The sequence below is a fragment of the Dromiciops gliroides genome, chromosome 3, assembly GCF_019393635.1.
Source record: "Dromiciops gliroides isolate mDroGli1 chromosome 3, mDroGli1.pri, whole genome shotgun sequence".
NCBI classification, from domain to species: Eukaryota; Metazoa; Chordata; class Mammalia; order Microbiotheria; family Microbiotheriidae; genus Dromiciops; species Dromiciops gliroides.
In genome coordinates, this window is record NC_057863.1 from 140,524,741 (window position 1) to 140,540,765 (window position 16,025).

Here is a 16,025-nt window from a genome sequence, read left to right on the forward strand (position 1 = left end):
TATGCAGAGCTTTATTGCCCTTTGGGCATAATTCCAAATTGCTCTCCAGAATGGTTAGATCAGCTCACAGCTCCACCAACAATGCATTAGTGTTCCAATTTTCCCACAGCCTCTCCAACATTTATTATCTTCCTTTTTTGTCATTTTAGACAATCTGATAGGTGTCAGGTGGTACCTCAGAGTTGTTTTAATTTGCATCTCTCTAATCATTAGAGATTTAGAGCATTTTTTCATATGGGAATAGATAGTTCATCAGAAAACTGCCTGTTCATATCCTTTGACCATTTCTCAATTGGGGAATGACTTGGATTCTTATAAATTTGATTTAATTCCCTATATATTTTAGAGATGAGGCCTTTATCAGAAGCACTGGCCTCAAAAATTGTTTTCCAGTTTTCTGCCTCCCTTCCAATTTTGGATGCATTGCTTCTGTTTGTACAAAAATGTTTTAATTTAATATAATCAAAATCATCCATTTTGCATTTTATAATATACTCTGTCTCTTGTTTGGTCAAAAACTGTTCTCCTTTCCAAAGATCTGATAGGTACACTATTCCTTTCTCTCCTAATTTACCTATGGTATCACCTCGTATGTCTAAATCATGTATCCATTTTGACCTTATTTTAGTATAAGGTGTAAGATGTTGGTCTATGCCTAATTTCTGCCATACTATCTTCCAGTTTTCCCAGCAGTTTTTGTCAAATACTGAGTTCCTATCCCAGAAGCTGGAGACTTTGGGTTTATCAAACACTACATTACTAGTTTCATTTACTACTGCATTTCCTGAGCCTAGCCTATTCCATTGATCTACCACTCTATTTTTTAGCCAGTACCAGATAGTTTTGATGACTGCCGCTTTATAGTAAAGCTCCAGGTTTGGTACCGCTAACCCACCTTCCTGTGAATTTTTTTTCAATATTTCCCTGGATATTCTTGATTTTTTGTTTTTCCAGATGAATTTGGTTATTATTTTTTCTAGCTGTATAAAATAATTTTTAGGTAGTCTGATTGGTCTGGCACTGAATAAGTAAATTAATTTAGGCAGCATTGTCCTTTTTACTATACTAGGTCTGCCTATCCATGAGCAATTGATATCTTTCCAATTATTTAGATCTGATTTGATTTGTGTGAAGAGTGTTTGGTAGTTGTGTTCATAGAGTTCCTGGGTTTGTCTTGGCAAGTAGACTCCCAAGTATTTTATATTATCAACCACTACTTTAAATGGAATTTCTCTTTCTATCTCTTGCTGCTGGACTTTGTTGGCCATGTATAGAAATGCTGATGATTTATGTGGATTTATTTGATATCCTGCTACTTTGCTAAAGTTGTTAATTGTTTCAAGTAATTTTTGACTTGATTCTCGAGGATTCCTTAAGTATACCATCATATCATCTGCAAAGAGTGATAGTTTTGTTTCCTCCTTGCCTATTCTAATTCCTTTAATTCCTTTCTCTTCTTTGGTTGCTAAAGCTAACATTTCTAGGACAATATTAAATAATAGGGGTGATAATGGACATTCCTGTTTCACCCCTGATCTTATTGGGAAGGCCTCTCATTTATCTCCATTGCATATAATACTTGCTGATGGCTTTAGGTAGATACTGTTTATTATTCTAAGGAAAGCTCCCCCTATTCCTAAACTCTCTAGTGTTTTTATTAGGAATGGGTGCTGTACTTTGTCAAAAGCTTTCTCTGCATCTATTGAGATAATCATATGATTTTTGTTGGTTTTCTTATTGATGTGGTTGATTATGTTAATAGTTTTCCTAATATTGAACCAGCCCTGCATTCCTGATATAAATCCTACCTGGTCATAGTGTATTATCCTGGTGATCACTTGCTGTAATCTCCTTGCTAATATCTTATTTAAGATTTTAGCATCAATATTCATTAGGGAAATTGGTCTATAATTTCCTTTCTCTGTTTTTGCTTTGCCTGGTTTTGGTATCACCACCATATTTGGGTCATAAAACGAATTTGGTAGAACTCCTTCTTCACCTATTTTTCCAAATAATTTGTATAATATTGGAATTAATTGTTCTTTAAATGTTTGGTAAAATTCACCCGTAAACCCATCTGGCCCTGGGGATTTTTTCTTAGGGAGTTCATTAATAGCTTGTTCAATTTCTTTTTCTAATATGGGTTTATTTAAGGATTTTATTTCCTCTTCAGTTAACCTGGGCAGTTTGTATTTTTGTAAATATTCATCCATTTCATTTAGATTGTCAAATTTATTGGCATACAGTTGGGCAAAATATTTCCTAATTATTGCTTTAATTTCCACTTCATTGGTGGTAACATCACCCTTTTCATTTTTGATACTGGTAATTTGGTTTTCTTCTTTCTTTTTTTTAATCAAATTAACCAATATTTTATCTATTTTATTGGTTTTTTCATAAAACCACCTCTTAGTTTTATTGATTAATTCTATAGTTTTTTTGCTTTCAATCTTATTAATTTCTCCTTTAATTTTCAGGATCTCTAATTTAGTGTCTAATTGGGGATTTCTAATTTGTTCTTTTTCTAGCTTTTTAAGTTGCATGCCCAATTCATTAATCTCCTCTTTCTTTTTCTTATTCATGTAAGCATTTAGAGCTATAAATTTTCCCCTAAGTACTGCTTTGGCTGCATCCCAGAGATTTTGGTATGTTGTCTCATTATTGTCATTCTCTTGGATAAAGTTATTGATTGTTTCTATGATTTCTTGTTTGGCCCATTCATTCTTTAGAATGAAATTATTTAGTTTCCAAATGATTTCATTCTACTTTTCCCTGGCTCTTTCTTACATGTAATTTTTATTGCATCATGATCTGAGAAGGATGCATCTAATATTTCTGCCTTTCTACATTTGACTATGATGTTTTTGTGCCCTAATACATGGTCAATTTTTGAAAATGTGCCATGTACTGCTGAGAAAAAGGTATATTCCTTTCTATCCCCATTCAATTTTCTCCAGACATCTATCATGTCTAACTTTTCTAGTAATCTATTCACCTCTTTCACTTCTTTCTTATTTATTTTTTGGCTAGATTTATCTAATTCTGAGAGGGGGAGATTCAGATCCCCCACTAGTATAGTATTACTATCTAATTCCTCTTGTAACTCATTTAACTTCTCCTCTAAGAACTTGGATGCTATACCACTTGGCGCATACATATTTAATATTGATATTACTTCATTGTCTATAGTACCTTTAAGTAAGATGTAATTTCCTTTCTTATCTCTTTTAATGAGATCTATTTTTGCCTGCACTTTGTCTGAGATAAGGATAGCTACCCCTGCCTTTTTTACTTTAGTTGAGGCATAATATATTCTGCTCCAGCCTTTTACCTTTACTCTGTGTGTATCTCTCTGCTTCAAATGTGTTTCTTGTAAACAGCATAATGTAGGGTTCTGGTTTTTAATCCACTCTGCAATTCGCTTCCATTTTATAGCAGAGTTCATCCCATTCACATTCACAGTTATTATTACTGACTGTCTATTCCCCTCCATTCTATTTACCCCCTTTGTACTTTTCCCCCCTTCTTTCACCCTATTCCTCCTCACCAACGTTTTACTTCTTACCCCTGCCCCCCCCGATCTGCCCTCCCTTTTTATCACCCCCATCTCTTTTCTTTACCCTTTTCTCCCTTGCTTTTGTCCTCCCTTCTATCAGTCCCCCCCTTTCCCTTCCCCTTTTGTTTCCCTAAATAATGAGTTAAGTTTCTTTATCCCAATGAACGTATATGTTATTCCCTCTTTGAGTCAAATCTAATGAGAATAGGGTTGAAACCATGTTCCCCCCTCCTTTCTTTCCCTCTATTGTAATATGTTTTTTTACACCTCTTCATATGATATAATTCATCCCATTCCACCTCCCCTTTCCTCCCCTCCCCATAGATTCCCTTTTTAACCCCTTAATTCTTTTGTATCATCACATTAAAGACAATTTATACTTATACCCTCTATATAAAGTCCTTCTCTCTGCCCAAATACATTTACAGTTCTTAAGAGTTATGAGTATTATCTTCCTGTGTAGGGATATAAACAGTTTAACCTAATAGGGTAACCTTTTTTTTTTTTTCTCCCCCTCTGTTTATCTTTTTAAACTTCTCTTGAGTCTTGTATGTTGAGATCAAATTTTCTATTCAGTTCTGGTCTTTTCACCAGGAAAGATTGAAAGTCCCCAATGTCATTAAATGTCCATCTTTTCCCCTGAAAGAAAATGCACATTTTTGCTGGGTAATAGATTCTCGGCTGCAATCCAAGCTCCTTTGCCTTCCGGAATATCATATTCCAAGCCTTGCGGTCCTTTAATGTTGAAGCTGCCAGGTCCTGAGCAATCCTGACTGTGGCTCCATGATATTTAAATTGCTTCTTTCTGGCGGCTTGGAGTATTTTCTCCTTCACCTGATAATTCTGGAATTTGGCTACAATATTCCTTGGAGTTTTCCTTTTGGGGTCTCTTTCAGGAGGTGATTGATGGATTCTTTCAATGATGATTTTTTCCTCTGATTCTATGATATCAGGGCAGTTCTCCTTAATAATTTCCTGGAATATGGTGTCTAGATTCTTTTTCTGGTCATGGCTTTCAGGCAGTCCAATGATTCTCAAATTGTCTCTCCTCGATCTGTTTTCCAAATCAGTTGTCTTTCCAATGAGGTATTTCACATTTTCTTCTATTTTTTCATTTTTTTTATTCTGCTTGACTGATTCCTGGTGTCTCATGGATTCCTTATCTTCCAACTGTCCCACTTTAATTTTTAAGGCATTGTTTTCTTCAGTGAGATTATGCACCTTTTTTTCCATTTGGCTAAGTGAATTTTTTAAGGTATTGTTTTCTTCAGTGAGATTATGCAGCTTTTTTTCCATTTGGCCAAATGAATTTTTTAAGGCTTTGTTTTCTTCAGCTTCCTTTTCCAAGCTGCTGATTCTTTTTTCATAGTTTTCTTGTTTTGCTTTCATTTCTCTCCCCATTTTTTCTTCTACCTCTTGCAATTGATTTTTAAAATCCTTTTTGAGCTCTTCCAGGAAGGCTTTTTGTTCTTGTGACCAATTCACCTTCCCTTGTGAGGCTTCAGATGTAGACAATTTGAGGCTATTGTCCTCATCTGAGTTTGTGTTGGCTTCTTCCCTATTGATACAGAAGCTCTCAATGGAGAGGGCTCTTTTTTGCTTCTTACTCATTATTGAATCTTATTTATTTTATTTTTTAAGTTGAGGTCTGCTCTGGGGGCACCAGGGTCCCTGTTTTGGGCTTCTTGTGCAGGGGTATAGGTGCTGTGTGACCGGGCTTTTACTCTGAGGCCTTTATGGTGTGTGGAGATCCCCCGGCCCTGCACTTCCTGTCTGATTGCGCTCGGCCAGCCAGGCGCCAGACCCTGGTGTCTGATGCCGCCTGACCCGTTTGTCTCCCTCCTGGCCGGTGCAGGTAGGTTTTTCCACTGTCCTTCTTGGCCACCAGATTTTTGAACCAGGTTCCGGGAGCCTCAGCTGTCCGACTGTGGCCCGCAGCTCCTGCTGACTTGCCCCGACCCCTCCGGCGCTGGGTTGCTGCTTTGTGCTGGGCCTCCCTTTTGCCCGAGTCAGACCGACCTTTTCCTGAAGTCTTCTAAATTATCTCTGGTTGGAGGACTGTGTCTCTCTGTCTCTTTGCAGGTTCTGTAGTTTCAGAATCCGTCCAGAGGCTTGATTTAATGTTCGTTTTGAGGGAACAGAAGGAGAGCTCAGGCAGCTTGCTGCTGCCTCTCCACCATCTTGGCTCTGCCCCTCTGGCTCATCTTTAAAATGAAACAGTTGGACTAAATGATTCTAATGTTCTTTCCATGTTTTAAATCTATGATTCAATGATAATGATAACTGTGATATTTTGGCATAGCCTTTCAAAGCCCAGGGCCAATCCTAGATCATGGTTAATTCACCAATGTGACTAAAGTAGAGGAAATGTATTGTAACTGCAGTAGGAAACAGATCACAGGAAGGGATATGATCTCTACTTATTTATAACCTTAGCACTATGGAAAGAAAAAACAAACAGAGTTCCAGAGTGAAATCTTCCCTTTTTTGATATTAGCAGGCCTACTGACTTCCACAATAAAGGTAACAATGTTATAAATAAATTCAAGATCCTAATTTTCAAGCATCATCATGGATCCAAGTTTTTATGGTCCTTTGGTCTACAAGTCACACATAATTAATTGCTCTCCAGTTCTACTGGTTTAGGCAGTAAAGACCTTAAACTTACATATAATAGGAAGGTATTATGAGAGTTTACATTGCAGATTTGATTAAAAATACCCATAGGGTATAACATTATTCAGAAGTTAGAAATTACATATTTACAAACTCAATTCCATCAAATATTGTTTTCCCTTTAAACATTACTTGAAAAATGAATATATGACAGATATTTATTCATTAATTTTTGGACAAGATAAGATATCCCTTAAATAAATAGTTTTTAAATTTGGAATAGATTAAGAATGAAGCTTTGTTGAAATAAAAATGAGATTATACCAAGACCAGTTTGTGGAGTAATGGGGGAAGCATGAAAAGACTTGGAAGAAGGTGAATGGAGGAAAGGTTGAAATAAACACAACTGAAAAACATTGAGAATGGTCTTATGCATTGTGTGACATGAGAAATTGGACTATGCGTTACTTTTCCTGTTAAAAATCTCAGCCCAGGGAGCAAAAATAGATAGCTTAAGCAGCTGAATGCATTAAAAAAGAGAAGTAGAAAATGGCCTTCCTTCACTTATGTCAAACACTATAGGTATGAAATCATAAAATAGTAGAAATAGATATAATTTTATGAATCTTTTGTTTATTTCACAGTTAGAGAAAATCAAGAGTCAAAGGGATTAAATGATTTGTCCAAGGCAAAATGTGTGAAAAAGATAGTATCAGAACCCTGTATCATAGACAGTTGTTCTGCTTTTTATTCTATTACTCTAAGCTACCACCTTATATTCATAGTCACATGTACCTAGAAAATAAATTCATTTTTAAATAAAAAAAATTAATATTGTCAGACAAAATTATTTTCAACATTAAAATCATTACTGGAAGAATCCATGAAGCCAAGTTGAAAAGTATAAATATCTGCTACTTCTTCGTTTATCAGCCACAAATCTGATCATATATAAATTAATGATTTTAATTGCTTCCAAACTCAGTTGATTATGAAATTTATTTCTAAAGATTCATGTACCATTTGAGATTAACTGCAGAATGTATTTGTCTTTACTTTTCAGACAAACTTCTCTTTCTTTGAAATTAAGGAGCATATATATGTATATGTATATGTATGTATGTATATGTATATATGTATGTGTATGTGTATGTATGTATATATGTATGTGTGTATGTATACACACATACATATACTGATAGAATAGTAGTACAGCCTAAAAGTAATGAATCATTGAAAACTGATACAAGGATTAGAAGAGGGTAAACAATATTTCAAAAGTTTAGATCAATGATATGCTGCTCTCTAGTTTTATTGAGACACAAAAATTTAAAATAGAGGAATTAATAAAATTAAATAGACCTGTATAAACCTGAGAAACAAACTTTAACAAGTCTTTGATTGAATTAAATTATGAGAAGAATCCCAAATTCTTTACATCACAATCACTTCAATAGCATTTCCAAACTATAGTTCAAAGTACTGCAAAAGACAACGAAGGCACAAAGCAAAAAATGGAATTGTCTCAATCCCTGCCTTCAAATATCTCATAATAGTTTGGGAAGAGGAGCAGGAGTATATCTATATGTGTATATCTATATGAGTGTTTAATGTGCATGTATACAAACATATATTATATGTATATAATTTCACATATACACGTATAATATAAATGCAGAAAAGTTTAACATTGGATAAATATCGAAAAGGAGATCAAAATACTTGGCTTCAAAGCCTTGGTAGTCTATTTGGTTCCTGTGACCCTTTTGACAGGTTCTCCTCCATTCCTTGTATGTATTTCTTTTCTCATCATCCACTTTGGATAATAAAGGGGATTGGGAAAATAAAAGTCAATTAGCCAAAACTCCTTCTTGTGAGGTAATTGAAGGACTGAGAAATTAAGTGAATTCCCTAAGTTCATACAAGTAGCAATTAACATAGCCTGGTTTTCTACATTCAAGTCCAACACTGTACCTAATAACTTTATATTGTGGGTGATACATACAATTTTCCTTTTTTCTCTCTCAAAACTCTCCCTTGAAAATCATTACCACAACCTCTACTATCAAGTCTGTGCAGGTTATTCCTTCATTATAAAACTATATTCCTAATATACTGAATATGCAACATTGATTATGATATTAAGTATCAATTTGATATTTCATTAGATCAATAGATCGTTGAATTTAGAGCTGAAAGGAACCTTATTCTCTTTAATTTCATAGATGATCAAATTGGGAAATGGAGAAGTTAAGTGGCTTGTCCAACGTTACATAAGTAATGCTGGTGGTGGTGATAGTAGTAGTAGTAGTGGTGGTGGTGGTGGTAGTAGTAATTATGATAACATTATATAGCACTTTTAATTTTGGAGAGCACTTTATAAATTCCTTGTAGCTTTATAACAACCATAGGATGTAGTTACTCTAATCATTCCCATTTCATAAATGAGGAAACTGAGACAGAAATGTTACGTGACAAGGTCACATAGATAATATTTATCTGGGTCTAATTTGAACACCTGTAATCCTGACTCTAGGTTCAGCACTCTATCAAATTGAAGCACTTAGCAAATGGCAGAAACAGGTTTTGAAACCATGTCCTCTGACTCCAAAATTAGTGATATTTCTACTGTACCACTAAGGTCTTCCAACATTAATCTTCTGTTTTTGAACATTAATAACCACTAGTCATATGAAACAAAATGACACAACAAAAACAAAAACCTAATTGTCTAATAACAATGTAAGATAGTTGCTTGTTGGTAACAATAAGGTGAAAACAATCTGTCACCTAATTTCTCAAAACCATTGATTCCATATGTAGTTTCCATTAAAAAAAGACAAATTATTTTCTTTTATAACTTTGTTACAACCCTCTCCAATGAATGCCTAACTATAAGGAATGACAGGCAAAAAAGTGTAGCCAACACATTCACTTATGTTCTGATGGACATTTTAGGGATCACTTTCTCTGCATCATGATATCCCCCAAAACCATTTAATCATTCACATTACTTTTAGTTCTTTTCTTCCAAACACACTCCCTCTATCACAGGATATAATGGGAAATTATTAAGATAAGACCCATAAATCTTTCTGACATTTTTGGCAGCATATAACTATAAGTATAAATATTATCTCAGTGAAAGCATTTTCACCTCTATTTGCCAGTTATGAAAGTTACTATTTTCAGAATGAGAAGGTAAGGAATATCAGTGCTTAGACATTGACAATTGCAGGAATAACTTTATGGGGGGAAAATAGATATAGTCATCTCGAGATAAAACTTTAAATTCAAAATGGAAGTTTTCTAATGCAGCACTCTAAAAAAACCCTGAGAATATTTTGTCATTCAATTAAATGGTAGATATGTAGCTACATAGAGGATGCATCAAAATGGCAAATTGATAAAAATGGCTAATATGACTTAAGGTTGAGTATATAGATTGGCTAAGTGATTCATAATGAAAATTGGATAATATAAAGTGTGATACATTTTCTCTCTACCTTACTATGAATCTAATGATTAATTGTGCTTTTTTTGTCATTGGATACATGTATAGTTTTAATGGAGGTTCCCATTGTTTTTCATGGAAAAAATATAAGATTTTAATGAGTACTTAACAAACATCCAGATTCAGGGATGGGAAAAAAGAAGTAACAATTATTTTCAAAGATCTTAATTTAAGAAGCATATTATGTAAATAAATTATATTAATAAATACTTAGGATATATTCTGATATGAATTACAATAGGATGCTCCTTGAACATTATTGACTAGATTTGGTAGACATTTTCTTTAGGGACAATAAAATCAATAGATGCTAACCCTAGTAGCCAATTCAAGGATTTGGGCAAATTGCATTCAGAAAGCTATCAAAGAAGTAGAAAGTATGGCTGAATGGGAAAAAAAAGAAATGGCTAGAAAATCTCAAAGTGCACACACAGAAACATACATGATGTTAACTGTATTTAAAAATGTTTACAGAGTAAGGATTATTATTTAACTATGCAAGAAATAGAAAACAAAGATTTAGTACATTCTTTACTATATGTAGAACATTATTGATTTTAAGGACATTTAAAATGTAGACAAACATAGTCTTTGCAATTGAGGAACTAATCAGGAACATATTTATCAGACAAGAACAAAGTTATAAAAATACAAAATGACATGGTGGTAAGTGAGGTAGAGAAGTATAAAATATTTGTTAGGTGCAAGGTAATGCCATTATTAATTTCAAAATGAAGTTTATGTGTCTATCTCTCTATATATGTGCGTGTGTGTGTATTTGTGTTTGTGTGTGTGTATGGAGAGAAAGGAGAGAGAAAAGAAAAAGAAAAATAGAGATTATATACATATACATAATACATATACAGATGCATACGAACATCCTTATATACATACACATACAAACACACACACACAAACATATATATATATATATATATATATGAATGGAATAGGTTATGAATAAAAGCAGTCTTCCATAAAGAGAAGAACCTCGCCCACTGAGGGGAGCCAGGGGCAGTGGTGGCTGTGGCCCTCTCCTCAGAGAGAGAGATAGAGAGAGAGAGAGTGAAAGCTCTTGAGTTCCTTTGAAAAGGGTGGGTGAGGGGAGAATTGACACTGGAAGGCAGTTTTCGGTGGGCCCCACTGCCATGGGCTTCTTCTCTCCTGCTTTGCTTGCTGCTACTGCTTATCTGCCTCCTTCTTCTACTCTTTGGCTTGAAAAGGGGCAGCTAGGTGGTGCAGTGGATAAAGCATCAGCCTTGGATTCAGGAGAACCTGAGTTCAAATCCGACCTCAGACACTTGACACTTATGAGCTATGTGACCCAGGGCAAGTCACTTAACCCTCATTGCCTCACAAAAAAAAAAAAAAAAAAAAAAAAAAAAAAAAAAAAAAAAAAAAGAAAAGAAAAGAAAGGAAAGAGAAGAACCTGAAGGCACAGACATGTGAAGGTACAGGGTATGTTAAAGATAGTACTATCTTTTTCAATGGATTGTTTTGTATATCATAGATGGGGGTTCAGTATTGAAATAAGGTTCAAAAGGTTTTGTGGTGCTATATGGTATAGATTTTTTTTTTTTGCGGGGCAATGGGGGTTAAGTGACTTGCCCAGGGTCACACAACTAGTAAGTATCAAGGTTCTGAGGCCAGATTTGAACTCAGGTACTCCTGAATCCAGGGCAGGTGCTTTATCCGCTGTGCCACCTAGCCGCACCCCCCCCCCCGCCCCGTATAGAATTTTGAATAATTGGAAGAATTTATTTCAGTAGGAAAACTTTAAAGTTTTTAAAAGCAGGAAAGTAATAGGATTAGTTGAAAAAAGGATTTTCCTTCAGGAAATACAGATATTTATGAAGTGCATATGTGAAGAGTTAATTTTGGCAGAAATATAAAGGATCGATTTGAAGGGGGAAGAAATTAAAGAGATTCTAATGAAAGTTTTACTAGAGTGTTGTCAGTTTCAATATATGAAATTGAATAAATTCATGTTATATTGTGGTGATGTGATCTATACATCTGAATATTGACCATTTATGACAAGTAAGGAAGAGGGAATGAGAAAAGATATCCCCATAGTATTGAAAATAGGCTACACAAGATGGTGGAGAAAAGGCAGGGGGCAGCTTGGTGGCTCAATGGATAAAATGACGGCCCTGAATGAAGGAAGACCTGAGTTCAAATCTGGCCTTAGACACCTGACACATACTAGCTTTGTGACCTTGGGCAAGTCACTTAAACCAGTGTCCTGAAAAAAAAAAAAAAAGCAGTGACTTGCCTGAGCTCTCCCCAAGACCCCTCTAAATACCTTCAAATAATGTCATGACAATTCCTGGAGGAGCAGAACCCACAAAAATAAAGGATAAATCATTTTCCAGCCAAAGCCAACTTAGAAGGTCAACAAGAATGGTCTGTCGTGGCCTGATGAGAGTGGAGCGCAGTCAAGCACTGGCCACATCAGCTCAGACCCAGGCCCAGCTCCAGCAAACCAGGAACAGGTTTCAGGTACCTCTGAATCAGCATAGGCAGCAACTGCTTCTGAAACTCAGACCACAGATAGTAAGGGGGTCAAACGGTTGTCCAGAAGGAGATTACAGGGATCTCTTTTCCAGCACTGAGGCAGGACTCTGTTGTTTTGCCCATCGTTGGGTCCAAGTCACAGTCTTGGGTGACAGTCCCAAGCAGGGGAGGTGAACAAGCACACCAGAGCTTGCAGCCACAGTGGAACTCTGTTCATAGTTCCAGGACTGAAAAGCAACTGTGGTTGCTTGAAGACCATAGCACAGGCCAGGAGAGGAGTAAACATACCTCCCCTTAAATCATACCACCTTGGAAGAACTAAAAACTTAAACTTCCTAGAAATATCTCTGAAAAGAGCTGCATAAATACCCTGAAGGTTGAAACAGTTCACCTTCCACCCTGAAAGCAGTGCCCCACTTCAGCAAAGAGTTAAAACTCAAGAAATAGGCTGGGAAAATAAACAAATAGAAAAAAAAGAATTTTGACCATAGAAAGTTTCTATGGTGACAAGGAAGATCAAAATACACCCTCAGAAGACAATAACAAAATAAAAGGTCCTATATCCAAAACTTCCAAGAAAAAAAATATGGTTTGGTCTCAAGCAATAGCAGCGTTAGATGACTTCTAAGCTATTTTCTTTTTAAAACTTATTTAGTATTTTATTTTTTCCAATTACATGTAAAAAAAATTTTAATATTTACAAAAGAGTTGAATCCCAAAGTCTCTTCCTCACTCCTTCCACTGACCCCTCATTGAGAAGGAAAATAATGCAATATAGTATATAAATATACAGTATGTATTATATATGTATACATATATACATGTACATACATACAGTATAGTAAATATGTATTTATACATATGCACATATATGTGTGTGTATATATATATATAGAGAGAGAGAGAAAACAGTCGTGAAAGACCTATTTCCATATTAGTCTTATTGTGACATAAAACAGAAAAAAGTAAAAGAAAAAAATCAAAAGTATGTCTTGATCTGACTTCAGACTCTATCAGTTCATTATCTGGAGATGGGTAGCATTTTTTCCCTTGGAATTGTCTTGGATCATTGGATTGCTGAAAACAGCTAAATCTTTCAAAGTTGATCATTGTACAATATTGCTGTTACTGTGTACATGGTTCTCCTGTTTTTACTCATTTCACTTTGCATCAGTTCATTTAAGTTTTTCAAGTTTTTTTTTTTCTGAGAGCATCCTCTCATCATTTCCTATAGAACACAGTTATTCCATCATAATCATATGCCATAACTTTTTCAGCTTTTCCCCAACTGATGAGTATCCTTTCACTTTCCAATTCTTTGCCACCATTAAGAAAGCTGCTATGAATTTTTTTGTGCATATAGGTCTTTTTAATTATTTATCTCTTTCATAGTCCTTTTGACATAGCTGCAAATTGCTCTACAGAATTATGGAAACAAGTAGAGCCAAAATGGCAGGAGAAAGGCTGTAATTTTTAGAACTCCCCACAACATCCATCCACATTCTTCCCAACAATGCCATAAAACAATTCCTGAAGCACCAGAACCCACAAAGAACAGAGTGAGATGATCATTTACTAGCTAAAGACAGCTTAAAAAGGTAGCAGGGAAAGTCTGCTGTACTGTGGTGAGAGAGGATCATAGCCAGACCACACAGATCCAGCCCCAGGCAGGCCATGCCTCCAGAGCCTCAGAATCATCAGTGTCAGTGGCTACTTATAGAACTTAGCTCAAGGACCAGTGAGGGGTTCCAGTGATTGGTCAGAGGGTGATAGCAGAGGTTTTTGCAGGAGCTGAAGCTGAGCACCCATGTTCTGAACTAGAAAGCAGACTCAAGTGGCAGTGTCCCAGTGGGGAGGGGCACAGGCATGCCAAGCTTACAATCAGAATGAATCAGATTTCTGCTTCCAGATTAAAGAGTAAGCAGGCTTGTGGGTACTTGCAGGCCAGGCAAGCTGAGAACATGCCTCTCCTTAAATCTTACCAACTGAGACCCCCTGAAGCTTGGGAGAGTGCATCCTGGTAGCAGTGCTCCATTTTAAGAAGTTAAAAGCCAAGGAATAGGCTAGGATAATGAGCAGGGAGAAAAAAGATGTGAACCATCTAAAGTTTCGTTGGTGCCAAAGTAGATCAAAATACACTCAGAAGAAGATAGCAAAGTCAAAGCACCTACATCCAAAGCTGCCAAGAAAAATATGAATTGGTCTCAGGCCATAGAAGTGCTCAGAAAGGACTTTGGAGATAAAATAAGAGAGGTAGAGGGAAAATATGTCATAAGCCAATCTAATAGGTATGGGGTAGTACCTCAGAATTGTTTTAATTTGCATTTTTAAGCAATAGTTATTTAATGCAGTCAATAAATTTGGTACATTTATCAGAAAACTTTGACCATTTATCAGTTGTGGATTGTCTCTTATTTATGGATTTGCCTCAATTCTCCATATATTTGAGAAATGAGACATTTATTAGAGAAATTTGTAATTTTTTTTCAGTTTTGATTGCTAATTTTGTTTTTGACTTCACCCTATTTCCCCCTATTTATTCTATTTATTTATGCTACTATTCTCCTTCACCCTGTCCATTCCCAAAAGTATTTTGTTTCAGACTTTGACTTCCCCCAATCTGCCATCCTTTCTATTAGCCCTTGCTTCTATTTTCCCCTTCTCCTCCTAATTTCCTGTAGTATAATACAGATTTCTCTACCCAAGTGAGTGTGTGTGTTATTCCTTCACTGAGTCAATTCAGATGAGAGTAAGGTGCACATGCTCCTTCCCAGTACCATATTGCCCTCTTCCATAAAAGCTCTATTTCACCTCTTTTATGTTAGATAAGTTACCCAATTCTACCTCTTCCTTTCCCCTTCTCCCAAGACATTCCTTTTTCAACCCTTACTTTGAAAAAAAAAAAGATGTCATCTCATCATATTCAACTCACTCCCCTGTCCTTTATGGATAGTCCTAACTACCCTAATAATAAGAATATTCTTAGGAATAACAAATACTAATTTTCCATTTAGAGATATAAACAGTCTAACCTTATTGAATCTCTTATGATTTATTTTTCCTGTGTTTTTTAAGCTTCTCTTGAGTCTTGAATTTGAAAGTCAAATTTTCTCATCAGCTATTGTCTTTCATCTACAATGCTTGAAAGTTCCCTATTTTATTCAATATCAATTTTTACTCTTAAGTTTGGCAACCACGAAGGAACCTTAAGGACCCTCCCACCCTCCCTAGTTTGACCACAAACCAGCTAATTTGGTGGATTTTCCAAATACCCCCCCTCCCCCCGGACTTTCCCTCATTTGCCTAATCTCCCTTGCTTTAAGCCTCTAAAAGCTTTCCTTTAAACAGAAAAGCCGGTCCAGTTTAAAGGGCAAGATGCTTGAATATTCTACTATCCCTTTAATTTTTCTCATCGGGAATGTATTGGGACAGCATTACGTCCTGACTTAGAGGAATAGTTTACTCAATGGTCCTTCATAACATTATTGGTTTTTTCTTCATTCAGGCAGCAAAAGGTTTTTGGTATAATAGTCTAAGTGTGAATCTTTGGGAAAATGCATTTAATATAAGTAGAAATTTTATGCCTGCAATTGAAATACCTTTTAATACCACATCCATAGTTCATACGACTAAGGATTTTATTTTTGTTATTATCATTGTTATAATATGGGGGAAATTGTCACATATGGAAAGAGACGCCAAGATGGCTCCTTCCACTAGAGATGATCCAAGTTTAGAATCAGATCAGCAGAAACTGCTCCCCCTGCAGGAAGCTATAGAACATAGTAAAAAGGGAGTGCCAATTCAAGTCAGAAAACATAG